The sequence below is a fragment of the Pinus tabuliformis genome, chromosome 9, assembly GCF_031772625.1.
Source record: "Pinus tabuliformis cultivar Carrire ecotype Pingquan chromosome 9, CPIR1, whole genome shotgun sequence".
Classification (NCBI taxonomy): domain Eukaryota; kingdom Viridiplantae; phylum Streptophyta; class Pinopsida; order Pinales; family Pinaceae; genus Pinus; species Pinus tabuliformis.
The window spans coordinates 226,847,646-226,864,400 of record NC_142307.1 but is presented as its reverse complement, the minus strand read 5'-3'; the positions used below and the strand labels follow the sequence as shown (position 1 = coordinate 226,864,400).

The window sequence follows — 16,755 nt, the reverse complement described above, 5'->3', positions numbered from 1 at the left end:
AAAAACGTCGTTTGATGCCTCAAAACGCTCCCGGAAGGTTTCAAACCCCATTTCGCCAAACTGGGTCCTGCTGGTAAAAACGGCCACGTGAGCTGATTCCTCCACTTTTTCCACTCCAAATGTATCGAGATGGATGACAAACAATATAATGATCCAATTCAGATCACATATATGTAGCGGAGTAATCTTCAAAAGGCTTGGAAGACGTTTACATCCATAATAGGATAATAATTGTACATTAAATATTATATAAAAATTGATGAGATATGAGATGATTACAATGAGGGTGAGGGTCTGCGTATATACCTTAGGCATGTACCTTTTCACCAACGTTTATGTCCTTAGGGACAAACCTTTTCATTAACTAGTTATTAATTAATCATTATTTATTTATTATTATAGTTTTACATCATTTATATTATTTTATATGTATTTTTATTTATAATACCCTTTCCCGAAAAGGTACCCATGGCAGTATATAAGCCCCAGGGACCCTCATTGTAAAAAACCATCATTCAGTTCATTAATAGTATATATACATTTATTTAGTAAAAATCAGAGTTATTCTCTCCACATTTATTGTCATTAAATTTTATGCCAAATTTTGGAACCAACAATAGTGCAGCCTTTACCAAGACTTCGGGACTTCAATTTCAGGAGGACATATCTCCTCAACAGTGAGGAACTACGTGGAGTGCTACCTACCATTGGAAACGACATGATGAGTACTATTAGATGATGATGGTCTAGCATGCATTATCATGTTCATTTTCCATAACAGAAGCGGGAAATGTAGGGCTTCTTCTGTCTTCTACTGGAGTTGACATCAATGACAACCAATTTTCAACATTGTATCTATATGAAAATGTTACTGTAGCCTTTTGATCTGATATCTTTTACATATTGTTTCATTTATTTTATGGTTGCAGATTACTTGGGTAAAGCATATATTTGTATTATTTTAGTTGCAGCAACTAGCTTACATTGAAATATGGTTGCCCATTTATGTACAGTCTCACCCTCCCTCTTTATCGTATCCCATGACCTAACTTCTGTCAATGCAAACTCATTGTATGAGTTTTCGGCACGGTGCAAAGAGTGAGCAACATACGTTGCTTATGTCGCTTGCAGAGTTCTCGTCATTGGTCTCATCTGTTTACACTTGTATGTATGACATGTTTTTCATTTGTCTCCTTTCAGTTTTAACATCGTTCTTTCATATATTTTTGATCAGCGTTAAATTTAATGTGAGTACATGAGGGAAGAAGTGAAAGGTATCATTCTTATGTGACTGATATTATTTTTACATGGTATTGTGTTTTGCCATATTTCTTTGGATGGAAGATATTCGGTTTGAACATCTTTCTTTCATCCTTTTTTTAATCAATGTTAAAGTTTGTAGTAAAAGAATACGCAGGGAATGAGTGAAAGGCATCATTTTTGTTTGTCTAATCTTATTTTATATGATATTGTGTTTTGCCAGATTTCTTTGGATGGAAGGTATTGGACCACAGGTCTATTGAAAATGCTTGAAGATGTAATTTCTGAAAGTATTTGTGGATGGTTAAGTCCTTTTGCTGCACATGGTTTCTGCTTCTCCCATGTCCAATGGAGTAACAAGCATCAACTTGCACATTTCAGCAATGATATTGGGTGCTGTTACATTTCCATTCAAGGATGTATATCATAATGAGGTTTAGTGGCAGAGTGTCTGTTAGGCCAATAGACCTGTACATCTGTTATTACATTTTAAATCTTGCAAGTGCAATATCTGTAATTCATTATGTATGGGAGAATAAGCTATACTATAATGAAATAGTTTTAATCTGGCACTATGTTTTTTTCTTGAACTTATACAAGCTTCGGATTTTCCATTGGTTTTGTAATAAAGTTTTGAGTTTCTAAATTTTCTTTGTGCTATTTGTCTTGATTTTTCCTTAAATAGCTTATCCAAAGATTATGTTCTACAAAACATATTGGAGTCTTTTAAGCAACATAAATATTTTGTCCATTTAGATTGTTGAAATAGTGGAGGATTAGAGTTTACTTCCTGCACCAGTGCTTATATTGTCGTTTCAAATGTCTTCATATACATGTTTATTGGCATTTAGGTTAGAAAATGACGAATATCTCCCATCTAGAATTTTGTCACTTCCACAGCTATCTAAAATCTTCCACATGGGTTGATGATGGTTGGTCCTAGATGTATGTCTTTGATATCCAGGGGTTTGGTTTTTGAAGCGTTTGCTGAATCACTATCACGTTTCCAAGTGTTTTTTTGGGTGTAGTTAGGCTTCACTATGTTAGTCAAGTAACTTTTATTTTCCAGGTCACTCATCTTAATTGTTTGTTAGTCAAGTAACTTTTATTTTCCAGGTCATTGTTTGTTAGTTGTTTCTGGTTTCCCTTTTTCTTTGCTCCGTTCTAGGAAATATCCTTTTCTTACATCCTTCACTGGAACTTCTCAATATATATGCCATTGTTCCAATGTCTTCATATACATGTTTATTGGCATTCAGGTTAGAAAATGACGAATATCTCCCTTCTAGAATATTGTCACTTCCACAGCTATCTAAAATCTTCCACATGGGTCTATGATGGTTGGTCCTAGATGTATGTCTTTGATATCCAGGGGTTTGGTTTTTGAAGCGTTTGCTGATTTGCTATCAGGTTTCCAAGTGTTTTTTTGGGTGTAGTTAGGCTTCACTATGTTAGTCAAGTAACTTTTTTTTTGCCAGGTCACTCATCTTAATTGTTTGTTAGTTGTTTCTGGTTTCCTTTTTTCTTTGCTACGTTCTAGGAAATATCCTTTTCTTACATCCTTTACTGGAACTTCTCAATGTATATACCATTGTTCCATGGGGATGTCCCCCAGTGTGGGGGTGTGCCCCCCACATTTCCCATGCCCGAGGGACTGGGGCACCGAGGAACACGTTTCCCCACATCCTCCTTTGGGAACAATTTGGGGAAACACATGAGGAAACATTTCACAAGTGTGGGGGATGTGTTTCCCCAAAAGGCAGATGTATGGGCTCCCCCCCCCTGAGAAGGGGGTTTCTTGGATGCTCCCCCTTAGATTTTTGTCCAACAAACCTGAAAATAGAACAAAAGAGGGAATAAAGCTTTGAGGGGCACCAACCTATAGTTAATGCACTTTGATGAAATTGTCAATTCTTGAAATAAATGAAGAAAGCATTGACTCAAAAATAAAGGTATTGTTTAGTGTAGATATTGGGTTGGTGGGTGTGCACCCATGCCCATTCCATTTAATTCCCATGACCCTTGACCTCCCCTCATTGTCAAAACCCTTCAAGCCCGCATTTGACATTAGATTTGTGGCAAAGAGTTGCCTTGATGGGCATGTTCCCGAGCCACTTCCCCTTGATCCCTGCAGAGAAAGGTGAAACAAACCAATCAACTTTACCTAAACAACATACACATGTATATATTTGCACATGGAAGCATGGAACTTAATGAAAATAATGGAAATAACTCATTAAAGGAACGTGCATCCCAAGTATCCCAAATTAAAGTGCCATACATTGTATGATTGGGTGATTTATGCCTTCATTTAGAAATCAATTCAACATTCAAGCATCTTAATTGTCTTCCTAATTACAAGCGGTTGTGGCATTATATGAGGCCCAGGGTAATTTCCAACTCATAGGATAAATACCTAGAAATAGCTTGTTAATGTATATCTGAGAGTGAGGACAGATTCAGAACAGGGTTGGACCTTCAATCACATATTCTAGAGTTATAAGGATGCAAGGGAAAAATATAGTTCCCATAGACCCTAACGCACGTGCTGAGGTGAAGGATCTATCAAGGACCTGAGGAAAATGTGCTGCTATGAATCCCACGATGATGCCATGTGATTCCGATGGGAGCGCACCCCTAGAGGCATGCAGATATGGTGACAACAGGGAGGGGATCACTCTTCTAACAATCTAGGGTTTCTCCTAAACCCTAATATTGTCACTCTTACAGGAAGCCACCTTGAACACATGCTTTTTCAAATATAACACATCCACTGAACATGATGCGTATCATCCGAAGATGAGTTTTAAAATCAAGAAAGACTCTTAACGCATCAATGAATCCATTAACCTTCAAAACCCTAATGCGATTTCTGAGGACTATATCTGAGATAAAACATGATGCATAAATGTGATACATGAAACGTGAGTGGGCATACCAAAGGGGTTGAATAGATGAGGTCACTGGGAGAGCAACTGGTTGGGGCCCTATCAAAAAACCCTAGAAGCTCGGGGTGAGTAGTGGGGTACCAAAAATTTTGAATATGCCCAAAAATTTGGGTGGTGTTGTAGCAGCTACAACAAGAGCTTTGTAAGAGAATCTACTGACAATGGCTTAGCTGAATCTAGGATTGTTACCAAGAGAATTTGGGCATTGGCATCAGTTGTGATAGTTATAAAAAATTCACCATTGAGACTTGTGATATCTCTCTGGGAGGGGACATAACTCAATTGGCACCAGGAAACTAACTAAAGGAAAAAATGGCTCTGTGGGAACATGACCTGAGGTAGGGTAAAATCCCACATATTAATTTCATCGCTTTGGTCAAGGAATTTCTGTTTTAGCCAAATATGAAGTTCGAACAAGTCAAATTCACAGTTGGTTTCAGAGATTTTATATTGCGGGTCCAATAAGGGTACATTACCTAAGTCTACATGTGGGGGAACATTGGGTTCTCTTCTGGTTTCTTTCCCTTTTCTTTGGGGAGCTTCATTTGAAGCAGCATGATGACTTTGATGAGATGAGAAAAGGTCACGGGTTACCTGGAGTAGGAAAATGACAGTGGAATGTTGAACTGGGTCCCTGGTGATAGTTTGAAATAGTAATGGATGGGAAATTTAACTGGCCAATGTTGTGGCTTAAGAATCTATAACAGGTTGTTGATCATACGACATGGTGAAGGAAAGAAATTTTATGGTTTTAGATCGTTTATATAGAATGATTTCCCAATTAACCATTAATATACCGTTAACGGGCAGTGAGTTTGTTCCATAGGGAGAAGAATGGAGCTAATATAGTAATAGCTTGCTGACATGGCGAGAGGGGTGCCAGATGGTAGCATGGGATTTAGAGGAAGTGAATCGTCAGGAGAAGTTTAATGGTTGGGATTAGTCGTGAGAGTGGGTTCCACGAGGGTGAGGTGGCAGAGAGCACGTGGAGGGAAGGTGTGCTGAGGTGGTAAGTATGGTGGGGTCTGAGATATGTTGCGGCATGTAGGTATGATGGAATGTGGGGACAAGAGGTCCATGTGGAGGGCAATGAGTGGAAGTGGAAGGGGCGGAAGTAAACAATGGAAGACTTTTCGGAAGGGGGGAGGGCGCACGATGAGAAGAAAGTGAGGAGGCAATGTGAAATTCTAAGAGGTCACCATGAAGCAGGAGCTTCGGACCCCACCCCCCCCGCCCCGCCCATGGAAAATCGAAGTTGAGCTTAGGGGGCCGGGGGGCTAAAAACCTTCCCTCGTTGTTGATTCGGGCGAGGGGGCAATCTAAGCCATTTATTTTATTCTAAAGACCAAACTTAGGCTAAATAACTATTCCCATTGAACATTATTACAAGCACATTAAAGTGTGATTAATCTTTACTTAAGGTAAAGTTAATCAAAAACTATTTTTTTCCTAAAAATTATTTAGAAACAATTGAATGCTACATTGGAACTAGCAGAGCATATTTTTACTAATTTTTTCCCATCGTTTAATCACAATTAAACCAAATGACTAATTTATTCACTAATCTAACCTATTGTATTCCTATCCTAATCACGGTTAAACAATGTGATTAGCCCAAATTATTTCTAATTTTCTTATTTACCAAGTGGCGTTTAAACAATTTGCACACTTTATTCAAAAATTTTAGATGTAAACTGATGCAATATTGATTTTTCTTGGTGGCATTTATATTTTCTCACCTAGGGGGACATTTTCACACATATTTTTTTCTATTTTTTGTTTTTATTTTCTTTATTCTGTTTTTTTGTCCCCTAAAATTTATTTTCTTTTTTCTTTTTCTATATATATATATATAATTCTTTTGGAAATAAATTTCAAACATGAAACATTATTTACATTTTTCAAATATAAAATCATCAGGTAAAAACAACTCCTCCTATGAATTATAGGACCCTAATAGTGGCTCCAATGGGGATGGAATCCTCCTTGTGAGGTGCCAAGAACACCATAGATTCAGTAGCTTTGATCCAATTGGCATGCTGCAAAAATCTTCCAACTAAACTGTCTAACACATCTTTTATTCATATCTATGGTAACACATCGAATAGAAGCTTAGGGTCTTCACTACGGGCTTCAACTTCTGCTGATAGTCATGTGCACTCTTGCAATATAAAAGTAAAATGGTATTTCACAATGGTGATGAATGAATTGACTTACTATGATGGGAAATAATGCTTAAGATGCCTTCCATTCACTAATTCACCTGGCAGCTCTTCGTCGTTCAAATTGATTAACGGAAATGCATTATTGCCCCTGAAAGCTTCAATCTTAAAAATTCCTTTCCATAAGTTGTCAAATTTTCCATGTTTTCCTTTATACTCATTCCTGGAATCCCATTTCAAAAGAAGATCATTGAGTTGAAAATCATATGCCTTAGTCCTTCTATCATAAATCCTTTTGATATTTTCTTGGGTAACTTGGGTTTTATGATAGACTTCTTCCCTTGGTTGTTGTAACTGAATAGTCTGGCTTATCCTTCTTTGCATGTCATTGGTCTCCACCTGATCTTCTTGTAGAAGTTTTAACATTGGAATTCCAAAAGAAGTTGGCAAAACAACATCTGTCCCATACACTGTCTGGAATGGTGACATTCCAATGGATTTCTTGAAAGTAACTTTGTTTTCCCATAGTGCATTGATTATTTTTTTGTGACATGACTTCTTGTTCTCCAGCAATAATTTCTTGATAATGTTAGCCAAACTCTTGTTTGAGAAATCAGCTAACCCATTCCCCCAAGGGTAATAAGAAGTAGAGTGCCCTAACTTAATATGATATTTGTTATAGAAACCTATCATATTTTTAGACTTGAAAGCAACAACATTGGCAGTTATGATTTTATGTGGGCAGCGAAACCTAGACAGCATATTTCCTTCTATAAATAGGGTAATATGGTATCAATGGCTTGTCTAATGGGAATTGCTTCTATCCATTTAGTAAAGTATTCTGTTGCTGTCAAAATCCATTTCTATTGGCTTGAGGAACTGGGGTGGATTTCACCAATGAAGTCTAAACCCCATTGCTGAAAAAGGAATTCTACTGAAATTGGTTTCAAGGCTAGAGGTAGCATCTTTCTTTTACCTTCAAATATTTGGAATTGATGACAAGAGGTGACCCTTTTATGTACATAAGAGAATAGGGTAGGCCAGTAAAAACCAGCTCTAAGGATTTTATTGGTTGTGGATTTCCAATATAGATGGACACCATAGTTTCCTTGATAAAATTCCTCTAAGACCCAGTGTGATTCATCTTTCAAAAAACACTTTAGTAACATTCCTCCAACATATTTCCAATATAAATTGTTGTTAATAATGCAGAATTTCAAAGATTTCATTTTAAGGAACCTTGCTTTGGTTTTTATTAAACAAGGAGGATCATATAAGTTCTGTAAAACAAAAATTATGTTAGCATACCACAGTGATGTGGTGAAAACATCTGAGATCGATGTAGTCACTTTTTCTTCCTGTTCATCTAATTCTGCAATAAAATTTATGTCTAATATATTACAATTGGACCCTGCCATGAGTTTTTCTAACCCTTGATCCTTGATATTATTTGTTGGTATGATTTCAATATTGTATTCCAGAATGGTGGAAATCCATTTGCCCCTTCTACCATTTGGATCTGTTTGTGTGAGTATGTCCTTGACAACTGCACTTGGGACCAAAGAAATAATGTGTGAGTGAAAAATATAAACCTTGAAATATTTAAGGGCCTTTACCAATGCAAATTCCTATTTTTCCATGATGTTGTATTTCAGCGATGCATCTCTCAATGCTCTGCTAAAAAAGGCAATTGGTTGTTCATGTCCTTCAACATTCTTCTGCAACAACACAACTTATATTGTATGATCAGATGCAAAAGATAATATCATAATTTTTTTTGTAAAATCAAGACTTATTAAAATGGGTACAGTTGTTAAATCTTTCTTGACCTTAGTGAAAGAATTTGTTGCATCATTATGCCATTTTATTTTGGTTTCCTTCTTTAACATGTATGTTATTTCTTTTAGGATTTCAACCAAATTTGGTATAAATCTTTGAAGGAAGTTTGTTTTTCCAATAAAGGATTGGACCTCTTTCGTATTCCTAGGGGGGTCTATTTTCATTATTATGTCCACTCTGCTAGGGTCAATTTTTATGCCATCCTTTGAGATGATGTGTCCTAGCATTTTTCCCTCTTATGAGCCAAATAGTCCTTTCCTAGGGTTAAGAGAGATACCAAATTTTCTACATTTTTCAAAAACTCTCCTTAAATGGAGCAAATGTTCCTCATATGTCTTTGATAAGATAGTGATATCATCTAAATAAATGACTATAAACCTACCTAATTCATCTACAAAGGAAAAATCCATTTCTCTTTGGAATGTAGCCACAACATTCATTATATTGAAAGGCATTTTTACATACATGAAAGTGCCCGAGGGTGCTGTAAATTTTGTTTTCTCTTGGTCATAAAGATGTACTAGAACCTGGTTATAACCAGAAAATTCATCTAATAGATAAACGCTAATCCAACTACCTTCTACAGGATGTTGTCCATTTTGAGCAAAACATAGTTGTCTTTTAGAGAAGCTTTATTTAGATTTCTAAAATCAATACATAGTCTAATCTCCCGAGTCTTTTTCCTAGTAGGAACTAAGTTTGATATCCATTTTGAAAACTACAAGGGTACAATGATTTTGGCATCATATAGTTTTTTAACTTCTTTCTCAACTAGGGGAAAAATCATTGGGTTGATCCTGCTAAGTTTCTGTTTAAAAGGTTAATGGTCCTCTTTAATAGGAATTTTATGTTGTATAATGTTGGTTTCATAGGAATTTAAATCCTCATAATGCTAGGAAGATACATCTATGGATCCTTTGAAAAGCTCTATATACTTCTTCTTTTCAGCTGAAGGCAAAGATTTGGATAAATTAACTATTTTAGGCTTTTATTTGGTTCTTGTGCTACATTCTTCCACATCGACTCCAGTAGGTAATATTTTAGGTTTTTAAGCCACATCATTAAAATCAAATAACTCTTCCAAGGGAACTAACCCTCTAGGCAAAACATTATCCTTCAATTGAAAAATTTATGACTCTTCTTGAACTTTATCCAATTCATTCAATTCTACTTGATTCATTATTTTATGTACATTATCATCAACATCACAATCTATGTCTATATTGGCACACTCAAGTTCCTCTTTTGACTGCAAAAAAAAAATTCAATATGTTCATCATTACCAAAAACATGCTAGTACCTGATGTTATTCAGGACAGCTGGTCTATTTCTAACTTCGACTATGTACTTGTAACTTGGGAGATAAGGCATTTTACACGTACTAGCTGAAGTAGCCAGACCAACAGCCATGATGTTTTGACCTCTTCGAAATATAGATACCTCATACTCAAAAAAAATTCAAGGAAATCTATAACAATATTCCTATAAGCCCTTAACATTGGATGTTTACTTGAATATTGCCCTTTGATTGGTTTAATTATGAGTTCAAAATTTCCATGAACTGAAATTATTTTAGCACCTAATTTTTTCAAAAGCTGCAATCCTAGGATTAAGGCCTCATACTCGGCTATATTATTTCTACATTGAAAATTCAGTTTATATGAATGTCCTCTGGATTTTATAGTTTGTGAATTGAAAACCCACACACCTATTCCTGATCCTTCCTTTCTTATAGCCCCATCAAAATCCATGTTCTACAAAGGCTCATTTTCTTCATCCAGTTTTACAATGTCTGTTTTTTTCTTCCAGCTCACACAAATCAATTTCTAGGTTAGGGATTTTTCCTTGTATACCTCCATCATTATACAAGATGAAAGAGTTTAGGTCTGAATGGACTGAATACAAGGGATGGTTGTTTGGTCTATCTTGACTACTAACCATGTATTTCATTAGGGTCTCTCTATAAAAGTCTCCTAGGCTAACCAAAAATAGTTATGGTAGCATACCCCATATCCATTTGCAAGGTACTTTGCAACTCCCCCCCCCCCACACCCCCCGATGATCTAGAGAGTAGCATTCCATACTTTGGGGTTATGTCTTCCACTATAATATCCATGACTATGCTTTTGGCAAGAATTTGAGCTAGGGTGACACAGAGGTCTTTAATGAGACCAAGGCACCTTACTTTGTTGGAATCAAAAGAATACAAGTCTTTATATGGCCTAGTAATGTCAAGATTCAATTTCTCCATTGTGGCATTGGGAATTAAATCTATGAGAAACTAGAGTTGAGCATGGCATTATAAAGAATTTTATCAAGGATATTAACACTGACAAATAAAGGGGGAACATTTCCATCTTGGGGTTTACCTTATACCTCTAGACCAAACAGCAGTTCATTCTTGTCACCAGCGAGGTTTACAATATATGTTCCTTCTCCTACTTTTAAGTCTTTCATTACTTGTGTCTTGTATGCATTCTTATTCATCAGTTCAGTGAGGGGGGTTGAAATTTTAACTTTACCCAGTTCATTTTATATGACGAAAAAGGTTTGTGGCTTCTCTATTTCCCTGATGTTCTAATCCTATTTTTTAAGGTTTTCTCTTTGAGTATCTTATTTGGATTGAGTAGAGGAAGGAATATATTTAGTTTGACTAGAAGAAGGGACATCAGTATGAGTTTTATTTGGTTTTTTATCGATATCCTTTTTGGAAGGAGTATCAGATATTTTCTTAGGAGAAGCATTAGAAGTTTTCCCATTCGTGACGTTGTATTACCTATGCACTTCCATTATGGAATTCTGATAACCTTTTTTGTATTCTTCAAACTCTAAAGGAATTGTCTCCAATTATGAAAGAAGAAATTGATCTTGCTCTTATTTACTCAAAAATATATGATCAATTTTTGTCTCCCCAAACATATTAATTTGGTTTTTCTTTGTATATTCTTCTAGTTCGACTTCTTTTTTAGCATAGTTTTCGTAGAAAGGAGACCTAAGTTGTTAATCATTAGGGCCCTCTGTTCCCTATGTTTTATCAGAGGTGGATTTCTTCTGAGATCATGATTTCTGTTTTGAGAGTTTTCTTGGTTATCCCTAGGAGGGGTTCTATCAACCACTATCATCCTCTCCATCATTCTTTCCATGGTTTTGACTAAATTATCTATTTTTAATTCTGATGAAGAGGAGGAAGGATCCTTGATGGTAACCCTTCTTTTGGTTTTAATATTGGATATTTTTGCTAATAAATTAGCCTCTAATTTGAGAGTGTTACTTTGCATTTATTCAAGTGTGGTAGGGTCTCTTTCTCTTAATTGGTAGGCCATGTTAACATCAAATCCTTCAAGGAAATGAATGAGGACTAACCCTAGTGGGGACTTTATAGTAGCTGGAATGGCATTATAAACTCGATTAAACCTATCACAATATTCTTCAACAGTTTCATTCAGCCCTCTTTTTAGATTTTTATATTCATTTAAAACCTGGAGGGGATTCATTTTAGTTTCCCATATGTTGAGGAAAGACTTATGAAAGGAAGCAAGATCATTAATGGTAGCTATTCGTAAATATTTAAACCATTTTCTAACCTCTCCATTAAGGCTTTGAAAAAAAGCCTCATCTTTACATCGTCTTCATCAACCTCCTGAAGGTCAAAGTAGTCATTCATTTTATGTACATGTTGTTATGCATTGATGGCCACAGTGCCATCAAACTAAGGAATCCTACTTTGACTATGTTGAGGCATGTTATGTAATTGGGCAGGTAAAACCAGGGGATCATATCAAGCTTCCATGAGTGATATATGGGGATGGACAACAGATGAACTTGTGTGAGGTGTAGATGTGGAAGGGATTAAGATAGTATGTATTACACTTTTTGATATCAATGGAGAGGTAGTGGAAATTGTTGAGGAAGTGGAACTAGTGGAAACAAGATGTAAAGATTGTGTGATGGGAGAAGAAACCAAGAATGATAAGGATGAAAGTTCAACTGATTGCTGGATGTAGTATTTGTGGATAGCTTGATCTAGGTTTGTCACTAGGTCTTCTAATTTTTCAAACTGCTGGAGAGATTTTTTGTCAAAATTTTGGTCTACAGAATGATGTTCAGATATGTATGGTCTTAACACCCACTCATCAATGAAAGTTTCATCTGCAAAGCTTTCATACTTGCTTCTAAACAAACTGATTTCAAAGGGTAGGTCAAATTGAATATTTTCTATGGTAAGAAAAGGCTCTTGGAAGAGGATTTTTACTCCCTTGACATTCAATCGAGATTTTCTTCCTTGTCAAATTCTCAGATTATCTAGGATATTGCAAGGATTCAGATCTGGATGAGCTCTGATATGAATTATTTTAGGAACTAGATCTATATAGTATTTAACACACAATTGAAGTATGTACAAAAATTACTACCTCAAGAACATTTTTTATGAAAAATAAATCTTAAATTTTTCTAAGAAAAAGTTTTTGGAACGAGGGAAATAAAATTTCAACCAAAGATTCTATGTTCGATCCGCAGTATGGTCACCAGGATGTTATCACTCCATAATTTTTGAGGTTGCATAATAAATTATAAAGGTACCCTTAGAACCACTTTTGAAACTAGGAATCCAGCCCTTCCAGTTTCAAAGAGGGATCTCTCTTTATTATTTAGCTTTGTTTTACAGATGATCGTAGCCTAGTTATCATGTTCAAGTTTGAGTTTTTTGTGTTGTTAGGTTGAGATAGTGGAATTAGGGGATCAGGTAATGTAGTCATGGTTTTATATTAATCAAATGCAGAGTATACAAAATAAAATTACAAGGCAGGGTAGGCAAGTTGACTAGATCCTTTAAGATCTATGGTGTGAAGGAGAAGAAAAATATTAAGAAATCCAATTAAAAACAGAGAAGTTAAGAATTATTTTTTTTAATTTTCATAAGAAAACATGGAAATTATTCATAAGTCAGATACAGAGTGTACTTTTAAAAAAATTATGTTTGTACTTTTCTTAGAATAATTTAGATTTCAAAAACATATATGAAAAAATGATGAAAACATTTAATAGAGAAAGATGCACTTCACCAATGAAATTGACAGAAGAATCATGTAATGCTTGCACTGTATTACTGAAATATGACCAATAATATCTCTGTGAGCTTCTTTACAACATAATTCCTTTCTTCAAAACTAATCCCAACACTAATACTTCGATTTTTGAAGTATTTATACAAAAATAATTACAAAATATCTTGATTCAAAAGATCAAGATGGAATCCTATTAATGTCTAAATTGATAACAAAATTAGAGAAAAATAATATGAATCTTAAAAGATTTGCATGTTGGCTCTGTTTTATAGGAAGACTGTTGGTGACTGGGCCTCAAAATCTACTATGTTGTTTTGCCTTGTTGTCCAATTACGAATTACTCCAGAAATTCGCACAATTTATCCCAACTATCTTCACTTGGGATTGAAAACTTAATCAATTTCATGTAGCTTTCATCCACATCTGTGTATTTCTGGAAATTTGGCTTGATGATGAATAGGTGCTTGACCTCATGACTGATAAATAAATCAAAATCTAAGGCCTCCATGAATTCCTTCCTTGTGATATGCCCTTTGATCCCTACAAACATTGATTTGTCTTGGGCCCTCTTGCTTAATATGTCCTGGTACTCTATTAGGATCATGAGATCATTCTCTGCATTAATTAAATTTGGAAGACCTTTCATATTTAGCACCTCCAACTTCTTATGGAATATGTCTATGTTGGTTTCTAAGTTCTGTCATTTTTTATCCAATTGATTCATAAGATTCCTTTTGGTCTGCATCCTTTTCACCTCCAGGATGGTCTCTGTTCTGTCCTAAATTCCTATCTCCTGTAGTTCTTCTCTGTTCCTGGAATTCAAAAATTTGAATATGGTTGTAGCTTCCCCAGGTTTCTGCCCCAAGTCTATTTTAACCTACCTGATCACCTCCTCAGATTTCTCCACTAACTCCTGTTGTTTAAAAATAATCTATATAGAAGGCCATATTTCTATGATGGCTTCACTAATTTCTGTCCATATATTTTCCCTGTCTTGGACCAGAGTTTGACCCATAACTGATTCACTATGCAACTGCTCAATTTTTAGATTTAACTTATGGGTTTTAGGCAACTCTGCCACATAAAAATTATTAATTTTTAACTTCTGTTCTGATAATGTCTTAAGTTGAGATTTTATCTTAGCATTTTCTTGCTCCTGGATAGTTAGACTCTCCATGGCTCTGACTAATTCACTTTTTGAATCTGTTGTTGTTGCTGATGTAGATGCAAATGCTCCTGTAGTTGTGGTCACTACAATTGGAGCTGTAGTAAGAGGAACTATGGCCAATTGCTCCATCTGCTCTTTTTATTTGAGAAGTTTCTCTAACTCTATCTCCATGTCTCTTATTTGGCTATTTATCTCGATGACTATCCTAAACATATCCTCTTTCTGATTCTCACTCTCTCCTAGATCCTTGGCCTTGGGATCCTTTGTAGTAGGCAGCTTTAATTGTTTTCTCAAGGCTGCTATGTCAGCATCCTTTTTCTTCAGGAGTTCTAAATATTCCTTGATATTTGTGGGATTATATCCCAACTTGGTCACCAAGTCCTCCAGTGACTTGATTCTAGTATCCTTGGCTAAGGATGAAATCCTCTCTAACTTAAGTTGGGAATATACATTTGTAGTGTCTTATCTAGGGTGCTAGATTAGGCTATATTTATTATCGACCAGGATAAGTAAACTTCGAGGCATGCGTCTATAATCTATAGACATAAAGGGTTCCTAACTAAGTGTTCGTGATGGTAGGTTACAGAACTTCTTTACGGAAGGTTGAGGTATGCTCCCTATCACCTTAACACTCAGGTCACTCAACTCATCTAACTATTCTAAAAACATTGTGTATTACTTAAACCAAGATTTCAATCCCCTTACGAGGATGTTGTGCATAAAACCCCTGTTCAGTGAACACTCAGCATTCAATGTTTATCATTCATGAAAGATTGAGACATACTGAAATCATAAGCACACTTAAAATTCAAATACATGGGAAGCAGGGTTCATGAAGATGCTCTAAAAAGATAACAAAAGATCAGATCCCTTACAAGATACAGTTCGATGATCTCAGCGATGAATCCTTCAAGCCACCATCATAAACATTACTTCATAAGAATTGCTAATTAAATCAACGAAAGCATAAACCAAACTCTAATCATTGTGCATACTATTGAATATTCAGAAGTTGCAAATGAAATAAAATGACAGTATACCCATTCCACGCAGGGCCCGTCCGTGTTTCAAAGGTATACTGGAATGCGCTCAAGCAACTATAGAATCAACGCAATAAAAAAGTCGTGACTGCAACTGAGTTTTGGTATTGAGTTCAAAAGCTTTGTTTTTCAAAACGATATACAGATCGTAACAACTAACTCATAACTGTGTTTACATATGTCTTTTTTAAAAAACTAACACCGTTTACATTTTGGAACGAATGTACATTCGTTATGCGGCTGTTGCCGCTTTTGTTATGGAATAATTTTTAAGTTGTTTCCATTCTGAACCGATTTCACAAAGGAACAAAACAAAACTAGTTTAGAACCTTATGTTGTTGCTGCTTTTGTCACCAACATGCTAAGCTTTGACCATCATTGACCGCACGACCAGGAGTGTTGGTTCTGCTGTAGGATAGATTTTCGTCCATGCTTGTACATTCAATTTTTCGTCCCTACCCTTTGCTTTAGCTTACTTGTCATGCCATATGTCAAACAATAAACCATTTACAGGATGTTGTAACTTCCTGTAGTCTTTTTATCAAAAATCCCTAATTCTTTAACATAAAACTCATAAATCAATTTTAATGCATTTAACAACTATAATACTGTTAACTAATCAATTTCAAGGGGTCTAAGAGATTTATGAAGGAAAAAGGTAGGCAAACGATGTGTTTCAGGAGGAAAAAGGAGGTCATGGAATGGTACCAACATCTCTCCTCGGCTTAATGAATTAGCATGTCCTCATGCTAACCTTGATGTGCTTCCTCTGAACTCTGTCCCTGCCTGTACCTCTGCTGCCTTCAACAATGTATCCACATTCTTCTTCACTTGGGCATCTTTCTGACCATGGAGCTCATGCTTTAAACTTTTGTACTTTTCCTTGAGGGCCTTCTTTTGGTTCTACCATGTAGTGGCCCACTTACAAATATCTGTTTGTTCAGCTTCAAGTTCATTGATTCGTTCCCTTAACTTCTCATTTTTCTGTTGAGTTTCTTTACTCTGTGCTCTTAGCATTTCATTTTCTTTCTTGATGACTTTTTCCAGCATATTGGCCTCCATTAGTTCTTCCTTTAACTTCTCAATTTGCTTCTCCAGTTTCTTCTGTTTCTTAATGGCAGGTTGTGAATCTTTTTCTTGCCTATTGTTGCTTTCAACTTCCATCTCAGCTCCTGGTCCAGGTTGTGAGTGAGCACTACTCTCAATATCCATCGGTATAGGTACATTTGATTCGGGTTGGTCTTCTTGTAGCTAGGCTTTTGATGCTCTCCT

General features: G+C 35.8%; 2 protein-coding genes across 10 annotated transcripts in view; one reads left to right on the top strand and one right to left on the bottom strand.

Moving 5' to 3' along the window:
• LOC149148005 (double-stranded RNA-binding protein 1-like) overlaps window positions 1-1,635 on the top strand; it is a 127,694-nt gene extending 126,059 nt beyond the window's left edge. For all 3 annotated transcript variants that reach the window (XM_089441569.1, XM_089441570.1, XM_089441568.1), the window contains exon 5: window positions 1,484-1,635. The gene's annotated coding sequence lies outside the window, so the exon portion shown is untranslated. The remainder of the gene's footprint in view (window positions 1-1,483) is intronic.
• Window positions 1-16,755, bottom strand: part of LOC149148004 (ras-related protein RABH1e-like) — a 479,517-nt gene that overhangs the window by 115,908 nt on the left and 346,854 nt on the right. The window lies entirely within an intron of this gene.